This window comes from Typopeltis vanoorti, chromosome 18, assembly GCF_054136105.1.
Source record: "Typopeltis vanoorti isolate ZY-2024b chromosome 18, IOZ_Tvanoo_1.0, whole genome shotgun sequence".
Taxonomy (NCBI): Eukaryota; Metazoa; Arthropoda; class Arachnida; order Uropygi; family Thelyphonidae; genus Typopeltis; species Typopeltis vanoorti.
The window spans coordinates 75,383,527-75,403,384 of record NC_143566.1 but is presented as its reverse complement, the minus strand read 5'-3'; the positions used below and the strand labels follow the sequence as shown (position 1 = coordinate 75,403,384).

The 19,858-nt window shown below is 32.0% G+C and overlaps 1 long non-coding RNA gene across 1 annotated transcript in view; it reads left to right on the top strand.

The window, feature by feature from the left end:
* Positions 1–2,957: 2,957 nt before the first annotated feature.
* Positions 2,958–19,858, top strand: part of LOC150096815 (uncharacterized) — a 116,900-nt gene continuing 99,999 nt past the window's right edge. The window contains exon 1 of the long non-coding RNA XR_016549863.1: positions 2,958–3,066. This is a non-coding gene — a long non-coding RNA (uncharacterized LOC150096815). The remainder of the gene's footprint in view (positions 3,067–19,858) is intronic.

Sequence of the window (19,858 nt, the reverse complement as noted above, 5' to 3'; positions counted from 1 at the left end):
AATAGGAATAATTAATATTATACAGTCAGGATAAAATCTTTGTAGAATGAACTGTCTGCGCATGTATCAGATACTCTGTAGGAGGGCGCTCGTGTAGTATCTGTTCACCTGCTTATTATTATTTTTTTTTTTTAATATCTAAATTAGAGTATTATTCTAGAAATACTATAAAAATCTCTTCACCGCCTCTGTTGACAGAGTAAGTTATTGCTGGTTATGGTTATAAGCTAATAAATAAAGAAAACAAGTTCGTATTTTGGTAGTTTTCAATAAAAACCTATAGACTTAGTTCCACTCTTGCTTTAAACCACACTCTTATTTCAACTAAATGACGAAATATATTTGTTGCTTGTACTTCACTGTTGTAAAAAGCTACTACGACTCACAACAGCACCTTTATTCCAAACAACTCATTGGAATATTCCAACTCCTAATAAATATATAAACTCGCTTATACCAAAAAAAGCTACACACACTCTGTAGGTTCAATCTTGGCCAGAGACGCGAACTAAATCCTCTTTGACGAACTAAATTCCAAACAAGGAAGTCTGAACTCCATTTTAGACAAGCTTTCTTAGGTCATAAAACATCACCTAATTTGGTTCACCAGTAAATTTGATCTCTCCCTTCAGTCCTTAATACCAAAAGCGATGCAGGGTTTCTGAGAATTTTCTCATATCGAACTGCATATAAATATTCTCCCACCCTCGTAAAAATGAAGTGGAAGTCCGGGGAGGATGTCAGGATAGCAGATACCAAAAATGGAACAGAAGAGGAGGGGGGAGGGGGGGGAATGGTAGATTGCGCATATCGTAAAATATTGTGGACAGATATGAGAAGGAGAGATCCCGGATGGATAGACAGAGATATGCACATGAAGACAGAAAGATATGTATGTATATACAACGATTTTGCCAGACCAATTGACCCTGAAAAAAAAAAAAAAAAATGCCAGATAATACAAAGATGGAAAGGGAAACGTAGATTTTATAATATCCTGTAATAAACTATACTACTATTTAGAATTTCGCCATTTATTGTACTGTATTTGATAAAAATATACTGTAATAAGAACATAGTATAAGATAAAAATATGCTATATTATGTAACAGTATACCACAATAAAGGTTAAAGCACATTCTGTAGGGATCGTGGTTTTAAGTACGGTAGTACAACAACTTATGGCACTGGTGTATTATAAACTGAGTTGTGTGTATGTGCTTAACGCGACTTACATTCTTGCTGTGAATGAGTTAACATTGATATTAAAACAAGCGAGAGATTAACCATAAGCTCCTATTATTTTCCATGTTCCACAGAACTATACCACATTACATGATACGATTACAGAAATAATAATATAATAAAAGGTGTAAACAGGAATCCGCATTCCTAATAAGGACTGAGTTAAAAGGGCGAAGCAAGAGTGCTTTTCGTCTTCCCCGTTATCTGTAGAGGACAGTGTAGGGATAAGGTGTTATTGAGCTATTAAAGTTCTGATCATGGCAGAAGGGTAACGGCAATAGTCGAGCCTCAGTTAGGACTTCATTGACTACAGCATTGCCATCCATTACCCTCCAAGGGTTTTAATCACCACATCTCACGATCCACTTCCCGCATTCTAAAAAACTGGGCGATGGACTGAGTCCTCGACTCTTTATCCCGTCCCGTCATCTGAATGAAGAAATCGGTGTGGATGGGATGTTATGTTATTGAACTAATAGCTCTAGTCATGGCTGAGTTACGGCATTAGCCGACCATCAATTAAAACTTCATTGGCTACAGCATTGCCATCCCGCTAATCTGGAAAAGACTGGGATCTTCCTTCTGGCCTCCCACTTCTCGCATTATTAAACCTAATACAAATTTTAGTAAATATTATCTTGTATAAAAAATGGTGTATAAATATAAATCAAATAATTTTAAAAATTCTACAAAAACGGACAAAAAATTTTTAAAATATTAAAATTCATAATAAATTATACTTTTATTTTTATCTAACAATTAAGAAACATTCAAAAACGATCGCAAAATGTATTCAAGCTACTTTAAGATTACGATATATTAATTCATTTTTCAGGGTATTATATTTTAAAAAATGCAGAATGTTATGTGTAACTGAAACAAAACATGAATTATCAAAGAAGCCTGTATACACTTCAGGGAACAATAACACGAGATAAGAGATGGCCTGTATAACGTCCTGATCATGTTTTCATAAATGGAGAGGAGGGGAAGTTCAAAATATATGCGTCATAGTTTATATTTCTACTATTTATTAACACAAGATTTCAAAAATTTTAACGCAAGAGGGCTCCACTAAACAGATCCATGATATTCCTCTTTCTAGTTCACTGTTCTTTTTTTTTTCTTTCCCATTCAAGGCTGCCCTTGAAATTTCGATGCAGGGAGAGTTCTTTTATGTACCTTTCTATTACAGAAAATGTAGCCTTTTATCAGTTAAAAAAATGGTAAAAAAAAAGCCTTTTATTCATCTACCTGGATGTTCTTGTCCCGTCCTCTCCCACGGGGTTCCCGTATTGTAAGGAGGGAGTGAAAAGGGGCAGTTTCTTCTTCAGGGGGCCTTAACTTTCCTCCCCTTTACTTCCTTATTTGCAATAATAATGGAAAGGGTTGTGTAAGTTTAGTAATGTTAAAAAAAAAAAAAAGCGTTAAGACCCTGGGAACCACACAAGAAACATCTGGAAAACACAGAGGGGGGAGGAAAATGGGGGAAAGAAGGAAGGAAGTAAAGGTACTGGTCCGGGTGGGGAAGGGAAAAAAATCTCCTTATTGCACGCAGGCTAAAACCGAATACAGGGAACAAAGGGTTGAAGCTAGGAGCGCTTTCAATGCACCCGCTTTGTCCTCCCTCCCCCCTGTCAGTAGTTGCGTAATGGGTGGACGGAAGGGTTGAGTCGACCAGTCAGACGATGTTTAAACCTTTAGTGCCGCAGTGGAGAGTGTGTGTGTGATCAACATTCTGTTCAGAAAGACTGAGTCGTTGTTGTTAGCATGGATAGGGACAGATGAAACGAAGTAGATGCTGGACATCCCTGTTATTACGTAAGTTCGAAGTTTTCTCTAAATATCTTTATTGTAAAATGATCAGTTTGCTTTACTGTGTGCGTCCATGTGTTTGAATGTGTGCGTGCGAGCACGTGCCATTCCTAAAAGTTTCAAAACTCACTTTGAAACTCTCTTTTTTTTTCTTCTAGAATTACTTAAATATAAATGTTAAATAACTGAAATATGAAAATCTCAAGAAGTAACGGCTCTCAATGTTGTTAAAATGTATTATTCATGCAGCGCCACCTGGTGAACTACTCCGGAACAACTTAAAACATTGCGTAACTTTAGAAAAAGATCTCATTCATACAGAATTGCCATTTGTGATAATTTATTGATATGATAAAAGAAGAAAAGACCAATATATATATAAATATTTATAAGTAGATGAAAATTCTGAAAATACTGTCCATTCGTTTTCGATACCTGGCATTCTGAGTAAAGGGTAGGTCAAGGTCATTGAATGGTGAATAGGTCAAGAAGTCATAGCTTGTAAAGTGAATGAGACCCATAACACATCAAAAGAACCCTGAACGTATATTATTCAGTATTTTATAGAAACCTCGTCATATCATACCCATAATAATTTAGCATACACAATAACTATAGATATGAAGGCATTATGACCTTTAAACCTCCATCGAAAAGTCGTTTAATTAATGATGTGTTTAATTGTAATATGACATGAAAAATTTAAAGGTGTTTTTATGTTACTTGCATTTTCAAAAATAATTCGAATTATTTTTAATGAAAGATAATTAATTTAAAATGAAGTATAAAGTTTATATATAAATATATATAAATTTACATTTTCTCTTTAAAAAACATTACTTATTTTATGGCCTATACTTTATTAATAGTTTCCAATAATGATAATAACCAATACTTTATAAATAAATTAATGTCAAATTTCCATGTTTGGTAAGTTTATTTTCTCTTATATTTTCATAATATTCCGTCCAATTTTAATCGTAAAATGGAAAAAAAAAAAAAAAAGTTAAGTATGTCAGTTTATATTTAATGTTGGAAATACAATAAATATCTATGAAATGCTTAGAAAATTAGGTTTAAAAAATATATAAGAAAGAAAAGAAAAAACTCATCAAAAATTCGTCCTCCTAAACTTATTGTGGCGAATAGCAAAATATTTCCATAATATTCCGAAAATAGATTTGTAAGCAATAGCTAGTGCACAAACATATACTCCCATGCAATGTGTGTGAGGGGGGGGGGTATACCCACCACGCACCTGAACGTTAGTATAACATTAGAGAAAACTAATCTAGTTGTGGCGAATGTGTCGGGAAGGTTTATAAACGTGCTGTCTTTGAAGCATTGTCTATGTTGATATATTCAGTTTTGAGTTGTCGCTTGGTAGCGATCATGAGCAGGTACTCGCAGTTACGAGAGAAATGGGGGGAGGCAACGGAGGGGGATTAAATAAGAAAAGCAGTGCATAAAAAAGTAGGTAGTTGCCTTACTTTCAATGATAATAGCAGATAATATCATGCATAGCAAGATGCATGGGTAACCATAGATTGATTTCTTCTAAATACAGAGCATTTTTTTATTTTTCTTAAAAAAAAAAGAATTCAACTCAGTTTAATTGAAACCTCAGTCACAAAAACTATAAATGGTGTTAATATGTCAGATAAATCCCATTAGAAGACAACACGAAATGGGGTGGAGAAATAGCAAAGTTCTCGGTGACAATCACGATAATCCATTAGGGGGTTTAAACTGTTCTTCCAATTTTTTTGAGATGCTTTATTTAAAGGGAAACTCTACGTTGTGAGAAATCTTGCACCCTTCTCTTGTTTTTTTGGATGAAATGTTAGAGACTTTCAGCTATCGATTTATTTTTCCATATAACACTCGTCTAGTGCTGTCGGCTTTCCCTTACCCCCCCCCTCCACTCATCCCTTTCGATTCGTGTCCGTAAAGCCCTTTCGTGCTAGCAGCTGCGTCTATAAGTAAAGATGTGAATGAAGTTCTCATCTACTCAAAACTTGAATTTACTTTGAAAAAAATTAAACAGAATAATATAGTCCTTATAAGGAGTAGCTTAAAGGGGCGAAGCAAGAATGCTTTTCATATTCCCCGTTATCTGTAGAGGACAGTGTAGGGATAAGGTGTTATTGAGCAATTAAAGCTCTGATCATGGCAGGAGGGTAACAGCAACAGCCGAGCCTCAGTTAGAACTTCATTGGCTACAGCATTGCCATCCATTACCCTCCAAGGGTATTGGATTGAATGAATCAATCACCGACTATGTAAGTAAAGGTGAAATCTCAAAAATACGGACGATCTCTAGGCCACTCCATAGTGGGCGAAAGACCGTCCTAATCTCAGCGTTGGTTCCACTCAGTGACGGGCTCCCCGACCACCGAGCAGAACCGCTCAAATTCCGAAGAAAATAATTCACCGACAAAGCCCCTCAGCGGGCCGTGCCGGAGAACACTTTCCCCGGAGACTCAAAGTGCTCCCTTAAGGCAAAAACCTTAAGAGAGCGAACTCAAAAACTCATCGCCCAAGGGGGTAACAGCAACAGCCGAACCTCAGTTAAACTTCATTGGTACAGCATTGCATTGTTGCCATCCATTACCCCCAAGGGCATTAATGAATCAATCACCGCATCTCACGGTCGATTGTTCGTATGACCCTCAGATCCAGAATAATATCCTTATAAGGACTGGCTTAAAGGGGCGAAGCAATATTGCTTTTCGTATTCCCCGTTATCTGTAGAGGACAGTGTAAGGAAAAGGTGTTATTGAGCTATTAAAGCTCTGATCATGGCAGGAGGGTAAGAGCAGATAATATCATTCAAACGTGTAAAGGTTATATAATATTATACAATTTAAGGAATACTGTATAATATATTATGATAAAATAATATAAAATATTTTAAATAATAACATTTATTATAAAAATGTTTATAACATATAATATAGTATACAATATTATATAACTTATATTACAATATATTTAATATAATATATATATATTTAAATTTCTCTGTCCAAAATTATGGAAATATTCGGTTTTTTAGGGGTTTTTTTGTGATTACCTTAATTCAACCGCTTCATAATGCAAACTGTAATGTATAATTAACAACTTATGTTTTATAGCTCTTTCAAATTCAAAAAAAAAAATAATAAATAAAATAAAATAATAAAATAATAAAATATATATATATATATATTTATTTATTTATTTATTTATTTATTATTTTAAGGATAATATTTATAAAAGATAAATATTTTTCTTAATTCAATCAACAGTCCGCAGTCGACTCCTAAAATATTTAGATTAGCGCCCTCTTTCGTGATTATACAGAAATTATTTGTCAACAGAAATATATCATGTTTGAACAGCTGTACTCAAATATAAAAACATTCTATTAAATTAAAAAAAAAAACGGCAGTTTTTATATTCAGACTATTTTCGTTTTCTCTCTCTCTCTCTCTCTCTCTCATAATCTTGATTTTATAGATGTGCTTGGAATAAAACTAAATCTTCGATGTTGATTGTCATATTCAAACCGACAGGGCAGGCGTTTTGGAGGCATTTTTACTGAAAAACTTTCACGTAAAATCTGCTATTTTTATCTGCTAGTTTATGCGAATCACGAAATATCACATGACATATGAAAGTTGGACTCGCTGAGTCAACAATAGCACAGAGAACGGTGTTCATTTTCAGCATCCACTTAACTTCCATATAAAGACATTGTTTACCTGCACGCTTTCCAGGCCACTTTAGCATGCTAGTCCCGTCCGATAATGCATCGAAAATTTTCGACATGACTCAGTGTGTTAAAGCTGGACTCCTGTTTTCATTAGGTGAAATTATGTGAACAGCAAACCAAGTAAGGAATAGAAAACGACAAAAAAAAAAAAAAAAAAAAATCAAACAATACACGTTACCATGGTGATCTACGTGAAGTGGATGAGTTACATAACCAGCTAGGGAGGGAAAATTTGTATAGATTTTAATTGTTGATTACACTAATCACAAATACATTGTTATTTGTAGATAATCACTTATTGTTTATATAACTTTCATCAAATAAAAATATAAAAATAGAATTTTTCATATTATGTACATAATGGCAGTGATAAATTACAGGTAATGTGCTATATTTAACATTATGATTTTTTCTTTATTTTTTATTCTCTTTAGTACTTAACCAACCACATTAATCAAAATTCGCTCTTGCCTTTTAATAAGATCTAATGGCGTTTGGTCTTAATGGAAAAGAACGCTAAAGTAAGATAATACCAGAAATATTTTTCTTTTGACATTTTATCTTAATCTACCATTTCTTTTTGAAAATAATGGCCATACACAAAAATCATCTTCGTTGTCTGTCATTAGGTCATGGAGTTCTGGAGGCATTGTTTTGTACATCAAGTTGTAAAAGTGCTTCCATTTATGTTAAGCTAAATCTTACTGTTTCATTTTGATTGGACAAGAAGACAGAAAATGCAAAGTTTTTAACTCATGTGATTTTTTTTTTTTTTTTTTTTTTTTTTTTATCTACCAAAAGAAACATTGTTAATCTGACGGTCGCGTGCAAGTAACTAGTCACCGCTTTGACCGCCAGCTCTTACCAACTGCAATGCTACAAAGATTCAACTTTAAATTTGCTTTCAAGAATGCTCTGAAAACAAGATGATTAACAGCTAGAAATCACGAGAGAGAGAGAGAGAGAGAGAGCAAATCGGGGAGATCTGCAGCAAAAGAATCGGTTGGAAGTAACAGCTAAAGATCAAGTAGCACGATCTACAGTGGATTTATGTTTATTACTGCCTGCTGACGTAAACAATGTATTATAATCATGTTTTCCCAAACTTGCATTTATACTATTTTAAAAGAATAGTTGCAATCTGCAGCTGTTAAACCCATGAAAATCTTACTCCACGATATCTATGGGCTTATCAATTACAGTGTTTCTCTGAGATCTTAAGCATTCGAAATCGAGTTTATTTCATTACGGTTGGTTACACTTGACTTTCTTTATGCATCGTTTTATTTTGTAAATTTCATTTGCATGATTTAACAGTCTTTCTGTCTTCTTTGGAGATTACAAACATTGTAAGATTTATATATATATTCATCAAGACTCAAGAATTACTGAAACTATTGAACTTCAACAATATAGATTATCATTAAACAATCAAACATTAAAATGAACCATTCTATATCTTTTTCTTTTATTTTTTTTTAATCTCTTTATTTAAAAAAAAAAAAATACATGAAAATCAGCATTTTTTGTATTTTTTTTTAAAAATGTTAAAAACACGAAACGAGGGTTATACTTGGACTGGTTTTCTTTTTTGTAATCTTATTATTTGACATGCATGTATATTACTTGCGTAAGGTTTTCTCTGAAACCAAGACTTTCTTTAGGAAATCTTTTGATAAAAAAAAAGAAAAGAGGAGAAAAAAAAATCTATATATGTTAATTCTTTTTAAAAAATGAATATTTTCAAAAATTGTAATAAAAAATGAGTATTTTTTCATAACACCTTAATAATTATTAAATAAAATATATATAACCAAATTTTCGTTTAAAAAAAAATTTATTTTATTAAAAAATTAAGTTTCGTAGAACCTAATTTCTCATCTTTTTCAGTGCTATAATTTGTTGTGATTTCTCCGTTTTCGCTGTGTGTGTCTAAAAAAAAGATAAGACGTAAAATTACTATGAAAATCAGTCGCAATGGTTAACAATTAATTATGAATAATCGTAAAATATAATCGCTATGTATTTTACTTCTTGAATTATTTATTTAAAATGATTTAGCGGTTTCGACATCGCTATTTCCCGCAAATCCTGTCTGTAATTTTATTTAAAAAATTAAAGTACGATTATTATTATGTTTTGACATAGTAACCGCAGTATTACACAGATAAACATACTAGATTTATTAATGCATCTACTTAATAAAAAATGTACTTCCTAGCTGTTTTTTTAGTTTCAATACGAAATATTTTAGCATCGAAGTTTAGATAAGCCGGCTTGTGAACGCTAATTAAAATACACCAGTTGTCGTATAACATTTTTCTGATAATTAGCAATGCACAAATCTCGAAGATATATTAAATATAAAGAGGGGAAAAGAAGTTAAGAATTTAACTAGAAGCTAATGGAGAAATTTCTCTTTTTTATTTCTTTCATATCTTGAATATGATATCGTAATTAAGCCGCGGTATAAGTTTTTTTTTAAAAAAATAGTGGATTAACAAGAAAGATAATGGATTAATATAAAGTGTGAAAAAGAATAAAGAACAATGGATTAAGAAAATATACTTGAAGAAAATGAAATAGGGCATTTAGTTCATTCGGTAATGCTGAATGAAAAAAAAAAAAAGGTCTAATCCCGTCTTTGTGTGTGTGTGTGTGTGTGTGTGTGTGTGTGTGTGTGTGTGTGTGTGTGTGTGTGTGTGTGTGTGTGTGTGTGTGTGTGTGTGTGTGTGTGTGCGCGCGCGCGCGCGAGCGTACTTTATCTTATAACGGCTCTTTATAGAAGACGAGTTAGCCAGGCTGATAAGGCAGTCAATGAAATTTTCCTCACGGATGGTCGTTTTTTTTTTGTACCTGAAAAAAATTAAATAAATAAAACTAAACAGGACTTAGACTACACACAGCTGACAGATATGCATACTAGGCAACTAGATTTAACTTCCTTATAGGAATATTATTTAAGTATATATGAAAGCCATTTAACTTAACTATGATTTTTAATTTCATATTTAATTTTTTTTTCATATTTAATTTCATATGAAATTAAAATAATAAGATCGTATAATAATAATAATATATACTATATTAAGTAACATATATATATATATCGACCTTCCTGAGCTATTAGTGCATCCACTCTCCAGTCAGACAGAAGGCGAATTCGAATGTCATTTTGTCAATGGGATGCTTTGCTAATATCTGTAGTTAGGCGATGAATTTCATGCCCAACCTTTATAATATAAATAAATAAATACAGGATAATACACTTTATTAAGAACATCACTCCATTTAGGAAAATAAGGGAGGTGTTCCTAATAAAATGGCCATTCAGTGTATAAGAAAATAAAAGATCAAGAAAAATACATGAATAAAAAAAAGAATAGATCAACTAAATATAAATAAAAGTAATAAAATGGATAATTATAAGATTGGTGAATAGTTTTTTTGCTCTTCATCTAGCTCTAATTTCAGTTCGTAGTTCTTTATGTCGCCGCTCGGTAGCGCTACTATGTGTTTAACCCTTCTGTCTTCCTAAGATAGGATGATGATGAACAGCCTATTTTCTTCCCACTGCAGGATGAAGGCTTCTCCCGTTGAAGGAGATTTGGGTCTACTACTCCCATGGTGACCGAGTCCATATTGGGAGAGGACAATCACAAACATCCTTGCCTAGGCGAGAATCGAACCCGCAGCCTCTTGGCTGGAGAGCGGATACGCTAACCACTCGGCCAACCAAGCTAGCTCCTAAGATATACTGCATTATATATCCTAAGATATATAATGCAGTATATATTATATGGAAAGAAAGAAAAGAATGAAAGAAAGTGAGAGAGTAAAGGAAAAAGTGAAAATACATAATTTGCATAAAAATGGTACATTAAAATATAAGTGAAATACTAAAAAAAAAAAAAAAATAAATAAACTCACATATATATATATATATATATATATATATATATATATGAGTTCTTATCGTACAAGTGATGTAAGTTATAACAGCTAGAGTGCGTGAGTGTATGTAACCAGTCGAGACAGTAATTAACTAGCGATGACTGGGCAACTCTTGCATGAGAAGTGACACTTCATTGTTAATAAACAAGCTCCGCTGCTGCAGACTACACACATATCGTAATTCTTGAAGGACACGCTAGTGAATTATTTAATGATCTCCATATGTACAGCAAGATATATTTACTATTAAGTAACGTTTCCTGTTTTAATGAGGGAGGTTTGAGTCCATACTGTAATTTACCACAGATCTCCTCTCTCTGTGTGTTCTACTTGGTTTTTTTAGAATGATTTTATTGTTCGTTGGCATTTAAGGTGTTCGAATTATTCTTGGATAAATCAAAGAAATAAACTGAGGCATATTTATTATGTTAAAGTTGAAAAGAAAAAAAAAAAAGCCGAAATTTTGACATTGTACTGTGTTAATGACCTTATTAATCTTGATTTGGAATATATCGTCATGTCTGTGGTACAAATTCTCTTTAAAAAAAAAAAAATGGTGTAGAGCATTGGATTACTAGATGCATAAATGATCTTTTCCTCAAAGAATACATATATCTAATAACTAAAAGATAAAAGGTAATTGAAACAATCTACAATGCGTTTATGTTGTTTTTTTTTGTTTGTTTCTGCCTTTACACCGTTTCTGCCTTTTTTTTTTTCTCGGACTTACCGTGAAGCTAATCATAAACCAGTCGTTGCCAAAATACAATAGCCTGATTCGTAAATATCAGTTTTTTTTTTTTTTTCAATATTCAATGAACAAATTACATATTAAAGTGAAGACTAGATATTTTTATGTTTACGAGATACAATCTACACATCTCTGAGTTTAGTTGAAGAAATTGACTCCAAAAGCTCTTTCCTGGAGTCCGAATATGAATCCAGGTTGAGACAACTGTTGATATCATTCAATAATGGAGACAATATTAACAATCAATATAAGAAATTTAAAGAATATTATATTTGGAAGACTCACAGTCCAATTAATGATTTTTAAACTTATTAAATTATAAAATTATTTATAAATCTTTAAAATATAGGGAACTATTTTAAAATATAAGCATTTTTAATTAAAATTATTTTAATTCTTTGTAAGAATTAAGACACCTGTTTTTTTTTTTAATGAAACGATAGAAAAAGTCCATATCAAGCAACTCGGTAGAATGCAATTTTTTTAGTTGGTTGTTGTTCGTAAAAAAAAGAAATACAGTCTGGCTTGAGTGAAACATTAGCATTTCAATAAGGTTGTTAACACTATTTTTTGGATAAATAACATTAATAATACGGTCTGGTCACGCTCTTCATCTCCAGAATTAAAAAAAAAAGAAGAAATAATTGGTCCAAGATATACGCTATTGCTTAGGTAAAATTATATCATGAATATGCTAGTCTGGTTGAATCAGTGATGAAAGTTCGCAAAGAGAAAAAGGTCATAGGGGATCGCAACACATTATCTTATCTTACTGGTTCCTTTTAAAATACAATCAACCAAAGAAAATACAAAGTTAAAAAAAAAATTCGCGGAGAAAAAAGCATGACGAATGAAGATGGAAGCGATTAAGATTGATCTGTAGGAAACGGTGGAAGTGATTAAACAGACTGTGCGCTAACTTAGCATACTTTATGAAGACCATCTTAGAGAGGCGTGGCTAACCCTTTCACTACTTAATACTGAACCACCTTTCTCGTGATAGAACCTGTATGACTAACTTGAAAATGCACCGCCTTAATAAGCACTTTAATCACCACCAGGTGGCCAATTCATCCGCCCTATTCACTAGCCGTGTGATGGATTTTAGTTTATACTGGATTGAGATGGATTACTTGCTTCTGGCCAACTGAAAAGAATGTCCCATTTTTGGCTATTACCATGAATATAGATAATATACTAATTCTGGTACTATGGTCGCTGTCTTTATTTGATTATTTCGGTGAATTATAACGATATACTCTCTATAATTCACCGAATTATAACCCACAACCAAATTAATATAGTAATGGTTATTATACTATGTATTACACAATACATAATCATATATTGTGAGCGCCCACGCAATATATGATTATTAATATCATATACGTGATATAAGTATTAGCAGAAATTAACCATTGTAAGATAATTTTCTTGTGGATAATTTCCTTATTTATGTCGCCAGGTGGCAGTACCTTCGTTTCGATGACATTTTATTTCGAAAGAACGCAGTGAAATATTATTAAAAATAAATTGCTTTCGGTACAATATAGAAATATTTAAAACATTGTTTCTGTTTAGGATTATTCCTAAAATAACTTTTTTTTCCCCCCACGAACAATGAAATTTTAGTAAACTAATGTGGGTAACCGTTTCATGAAAATATATTACATGTTTGTATTAATAAATATGTACGCTCGGCTATGAAATCTACTCTAACGTTATTGGCGCATGCGTGTAAAATATCTTTAGGCCAAATGGGTTTCATACTTAGTAGGTTACTATTGAGAAGTGGATATTAATCTTATTCTGATATCCCTTTCATGGTTTATCTAGTATTTTAAACCCCTTTAAACCACAACAAGAAAACTGCAAGTGTGGTGTAATGTTTCGGTTTCGAAATAACCATCTGGATTCCCACAGGTGACCATTAACATTTGAAATAGCCTCCTTGAAGACACGTAAAAATTAAATTTTTTTTAAAAACTTATTATTACTGAAAATCCTCCTGTATTGCAATATGATGAGTCAATATTTGAAAATAAAATAGTCGAACTTTACAAGTCTTTTCATACTCTGCTATATCTGTATTTTGAGAAGAATTGTGTTTCTAACGCGAAAAAAAAAAAAAAAAAAAGAAAAAAACTCAATGGCCAGGAGAGAAAAAAATTCTTTTTTAATTCATAACCTTCCTTGAAAAAGGCCTTTAGAATTCTGATTACTAGTGGGATTTACACCCGGGACTTTCTTACCAATCAGCTACGAACACTTAAAAGATAAAGAAAGAAAAAACATTTAAAATTATTTTTCTTATTATTTGAATAAACTTCATTTCTTAAATCGGCTGTTGGAAAGTGACTTGCCTAACAATTCGTTACTTAAGAAAAGGTCGAATCCTACCAGCAAAAATGAATATAGTGTTTTTTTTTTAGTTTTTTTTTTTTTTTATCACTAGTGTGCTTAATTTAAAACAGTACCTAAAGAGTAGCCTTTTGCTGTAGCAATGAATTTACACAATTAATCTTATTCAGTTTTGTTGACTTTCTAACGCATTATCTCCATTGGGCAGTTGATGGAACGGAGTCCATGACAAAATGAAAAAAAAAATAAAAAATAATAAAATAAAATAAAATTCTTTAAGAATAGCTGATATACAAGGTTATTATTAAACGTTATTTGCTTTCTCCCCCCATCATGTAATCGTATATAGGATTAAAAGTAACTGATCATATTATTTGATGATTTGAAAAGTATTACTTAATCGAGAAATATCTTCTGTTTAATTTCATTACCCATAATGCAACGTGTGGGGGGCTTAATCTCCCAACTGTACTGCAATAAAATTATCGTCATAAATGGTCTCTTTCTGTTAGTTTGTGTTTAATTAGTCCCAGGGGCGGCTCGTGCATAAGCACGGCGGAACCGCAACACCCCCAATTTTTCTCGAGATATAAATATATTTATTAATTTATTTATATTTGCTTGTAATATTTAATTTTATCATCAACAGTCCTATACAATTATCTTATTTTGTAAAAAAAAAATAATAAAAATCCGTCTTGTAGAACTTAGGAGGGCGAAGGACGCTAGCAGCACTGTGTTTACCACAGTGTCATATTGCTACGTGCGCAAGCATATGCACGCCATAGTTTATTTATTTATTCGTATGGAGTTTCCTCCCTCCTTTTTCTCCCCCTTCCCTATTGGGGCGAGTTGATTCCCTCATGGGGGGGGTAAGTATTTATGGCTGTAGATCCGTGTGTGTTCATGGGGCCGTATTGCCTGCTTGCGGGATGAAAAACGCCAGATAACCTGGCGGAAAAAACCCTACTGCCCGCGCCCAAGACCGGCTAACTTGGCTATGGCTGAGGAAGATCCTCAAATTCCTCACGTCTTCGACGGGAATCGAACCTGAGACACTCCTTCTCCACTCATATGGTTGCGAAGCGCATAGCCACTAGGCTAACCGCGTGAACCGAACCACGTCATAGTGAGATGCGAGCTATTAGCGTAATGCGGCACTGTCCATCGCACAGTTCCACTGTTGTCTATATGCAGTTTGCGCCAGTAGTAGAGTGTTCGTAGTGCTTATCGTGTTTACATCATCTCTTTAAATATTTGGGCATTACAATTAAAGACATAACATTTGTTATAGTTTTTATTTTAGAACATTATTGGAGTTATGATAATGGATTTATTTTTAAGTAATTTTGAATTATACTAAACTGTATAATTTTATCGATAATAAACAGTATTTTTTTATGTTTATTATTTTTTTTTTAATTTTTACCATAATTTTGATGTTTTATCCAAACATGTATACACTGTACTTACAGTGTGTATGTATATTTCGAAAGTTGTAGAACCCCCACGATTTCAAGCCACGAGCCATAGAGTTTACTTAGATGATTAGCTTCGGTTCTATGACTATTCAGTATCAGAATTTCCTTTTTTTTAATATAATTTTTATATCATTTCACCACCTTCTTTTCAACCTCTTAAGGCAGGTACCATCTATTCAAAGTCGAATTCCAAACTTATGAAGGAATATATATATGTTTTCATTTCCTCTTCATTCCTTTTGTTTTCTTTCTCTGTTCGAAGTATAAGTTACAAATATTCAGAGCTAAATCAATGATAAAAAATATTAGGAACCTCTTCCTCCCACCGAAAAACAATGATATAAGCAGGACATGTACAATGAAGGAAGAGGTATAAATATAGGCAGGAAACACTAATTATAAAATAATAGCCAATAAATAGTAGATGATGCTGAGCAAAGACAGAATAAGGTAAGCTTCAAACAGATCAAAACCCGTGATTGGAGTTCTTAAAGCGCCGTAACCACTTTCGCATTGTTTGCAAAAAGTTGCGTGGTTGTGCATCGTATAGCTGTAATTCACACATGGTGTCTATGATGCTCCGGCTATACTTCAGTGGCATAGCGAAAGAATTGGCAACGACCACAGGTCCAAAACGGTGTTACACAGAAATAGTAGTTGGAGAAAGGACCGGAATAATTAATATATTTCTCGTGTTCGTTATCAAAGCAGGAAGTATACTTTAGATAAAATATCTTTAGAATTCCTTATACATCAAAGAACTGTTGTAACTTTTTTTAGCTTCTAGTTTTTCTTTCATTTAAATTTTTTCCTAAAACTAAACCAAGACAATTACCCTTCTTCAGTTGAAAGTTAAGAATACTGATAAATGAATTCATGTTAACATATGACTAGAATTCTATTTGTGTATTACACCATTTGGCATAATATGGAAATGTTTATAAATATACTTTCCAAATATGTTTTTAAGAAACCTCTTTGTTGAATTAGTTAATAAAATCAAAAATTGACATATTCCAAACACTTTAGTCTATATTAATCTATATCTGAAGGGATACCGACATACTCCATGCTTGCACACCCTTAATTTTTCACTAAGCCACTGCCAACGCTGAGAATGGTAACTCTATGAAAGTTCTATTCGCGTTCAAGAACTACCAGGGTTGTAATCCACCAGGCAATAAATAGGAAGCAATAATAATTTAAAAATTTACATATTATCTTGAATATAGGGACGACATCTACATTAACAATGGTCCTGAGGACAAATGTTGTCATTCCCATAAGATTAGGCATGTAATGGTTTGGAAAAATGAATGAAATCGGTAGGTTACCTGGAATTCATTTCGCATTTTGGCTGAAAAGCAACACGTTCACACTTTGCAATACAATTTTGATGTTTGATAGTGCTTTGAAGCAAGTTATACAATTCTAAATGGCTGCCGTCGTGAAATAATTAAAATTGTCCAAAAAGGATTCCTGGTCTCTATCAAGTCGAAGTTAGATCCAAAAGTTTTCACATTATGCGCTAAAATTATCAAATTTCTGAAAGTTTCCGGGGATTGAATGGTCTCAGGTTTACATGGTATTAATTTTTTTTTTTTTTTAATATTTTTGATCGGTTTGGCAGCAGGACGAAAATCTCGAGTTTCCTGGAGAAAAAAACTCTGCCATCTCCATATAAGAATGACTAAATTATCTTCATTTAAAAAGGTCCTTATAAAGATTCTTCGCATCCAAGACAAGATTCAAACCCGAGCCATTTTCGGGAGGACAAAAACCCTACCACTCCATGAGGGTGTCTAATTTTCACCTTCAGTTGAAAAGTCTTTACGAAAAAGCATAGGAGTCCTAGTATGGCTTGCATCCATTTTAAGCCTCCAATAGAAATGAAGGATCATCGGCAGATGAAAAATAGCTCCTCCTTTATTAATCCTTAACCATCCATTCATGGTAATAATTTTATGATGAATAAAGGTGGTTAACCTTTCAACAGTAGAACTTCTGTTAGTCATAAAAATTTGAAAAAAAAGAAAAGGAATGAAAGAAAAGAAAGAAAAAAACACTTGTTAACACAAGTTTGTCTGTCTCTCTTTATCCACAGAACAGTGTCGCATAAATTTGATGAACTTTTGATTTATGAAAAATCTTGACTCAGTTATCAAGCTATTTCAATAGCACTATTTAAAGTCTGTTTTCTTTTTTTTTCTTTTTTTTAATAATGTGGCTCTCACTCACGAAAGGTTTTCTGTAAGCCTAAATTATATTCGTATTGTCAGTGGGCTAATATTTACATAGTCCGGAACCTCTGCTCTAGAGACCAAACATAGAACTTTTTCTCGCCACTTGAGGCCTCCCTTAAGCAGGACGACTGTTTCACATCTAAAGACCATCCCAAACATCCTAGCCCACGGCGCAATTCGAAAACTCAAAGGATGTTGGTTAGAGAACGGATACGCTAACCACCAGGTAATCTAGACCGGCAAGTATCTCTGTGGTTTTTGCACCTTTTTTTTAAGAAACGTGGTATTTTGAATCAGGGCTGAGATGTATTCAAACCCATGTTTGAACCCATATAAAGACCAGCTCTTTATGTGCTCTCTGGCTGATCAGTTTTTAATTATTTGGTATCTGTAGTCGTTATTAAAATCTATCAATTTTGATATAAAGTGGATGTTGAAATAAAATTTTGGTAAATGACTACACTTGTTTAAAATAAAGCTGATTCTCAATATTTTCTTTAAATCTGTCTTCAGTATATTTCTCGTTTTCGTAAATGCACCAAAGAATCTTTTTTTTTTTTTTTAGAAAAACTTGAATCGAATCTGTCATCCCCATTCAGTCTTCCAACACAGAAAATTTTTCTAGAATACTACGACAGTGAATTTAGCCATTGTCAGAATTGATGATGGCAAGCATGACTGCCCTTTATTCTCCTGAATTCTCATATCCTTGTCATTATAGTATTTCAAATGGTCTCAGTCTCATATTCGGATTTAATTTTATTTAACCTATTTCCGACTTTATTGTGAAAACATAGCACCATGAACAAAGCCTTTCTGTTCCATTAACAGTTCGTATTTTCTTTTAATATTATCCTTATATAACTCCTGATTTTCTTACGTTCTGTATGTGAGCGCCTATTAAGTATGCTGCTGTGTTGCACTTTCATTAGCGCAGAAATTCCTAGAGAAGTTCCATACAGCCTGCAGTGAAACAAAAATGGCATCAGTGAAAAACAACTGAATAAAAATATTGATCTTTAATTATTATTTTTATTCTCGCTGTTATTTTAAATTTACCGGTAAATAAACTGAATAAAAATAAAATAATAACCTGGATGGATATTTATCATAAGCAACCCTTCTTTCTAACCGGATTTCAATGAAATTTGCTATTACGAATAAAATAAAATAATACAATAAAAATAAATAAACAAATAAAAAATAATAAAAGATAATACAAATATAATAAATATGAATAATAAAAAATATACGTATAAAAATAATAAACAATTAAATGATATATATATATAACATTGTTGTTATTATTATTATTAATATACAGTAATAAATAATGTTATTATTATTATATTATAATAATATATAAATATATATTAATAATGATACATATTATTAATTTATATAAAACAAAATAATATAAAAATAAAAATATTTTCATCATTTATTAATAAATGGATGAAAATAATTTAGAAGTTCTTAATTTATTAAGAAAGCTGTATTAACATTGCTAATTAAAGTAATTTTAATACATAATTTTTACCATAGGGATTTATGATCGCTAGAAGTCATTCATACAAAATACATCTAAAACATTAAATATTTAGGATTATAATCCTAAATATTTATTTATATATATATATATATATATATTACACAAATTAAAGCTACAAAACTTTATTTATTTATTTATCTTAATGTTACAAATATTTGTTACTGCAAACTCTTAATGAGAACTGTCTGTAAATATATTTATACAAAAAGCAATTAGAAAATTCCATTATTCTTTATAAGTATTGAAGGGAGACAATTCATATTTTACTTCTAATTAATTAGTTTATTGTTATAAAATTATTATAAAATAAATAAAATATAACTATAAAAAATATTTTAAAGTTTATAACTATTTTTTAAAAAGTAATGAAAAATATGATTTTTTTTCTTTATTATTTTAAAAATCTAAATGTCTTTAGTAAACCTTTAAATGTTTTTCATCTAATTAGTCATAAAGTACACATTCACAAAATAGCTCTGGCATATTGGCATAATGATTTACGTTTTCTTTTCGTTGGATTCGTCTTAGTAACTAAAAATAATGATGCGTTATTCTGGTTAGTTCGTAGTTATTTGGAATTATCGTCGAAACCAAGCTATGAGATCAGTGCATTCTGTCTGTTCAATGTTTTGGCTGATTTGTCTATATTTCGGGATTATAATAAAAAAACGAGCTTCCGGCAGAAAAAGAACTCTGTCT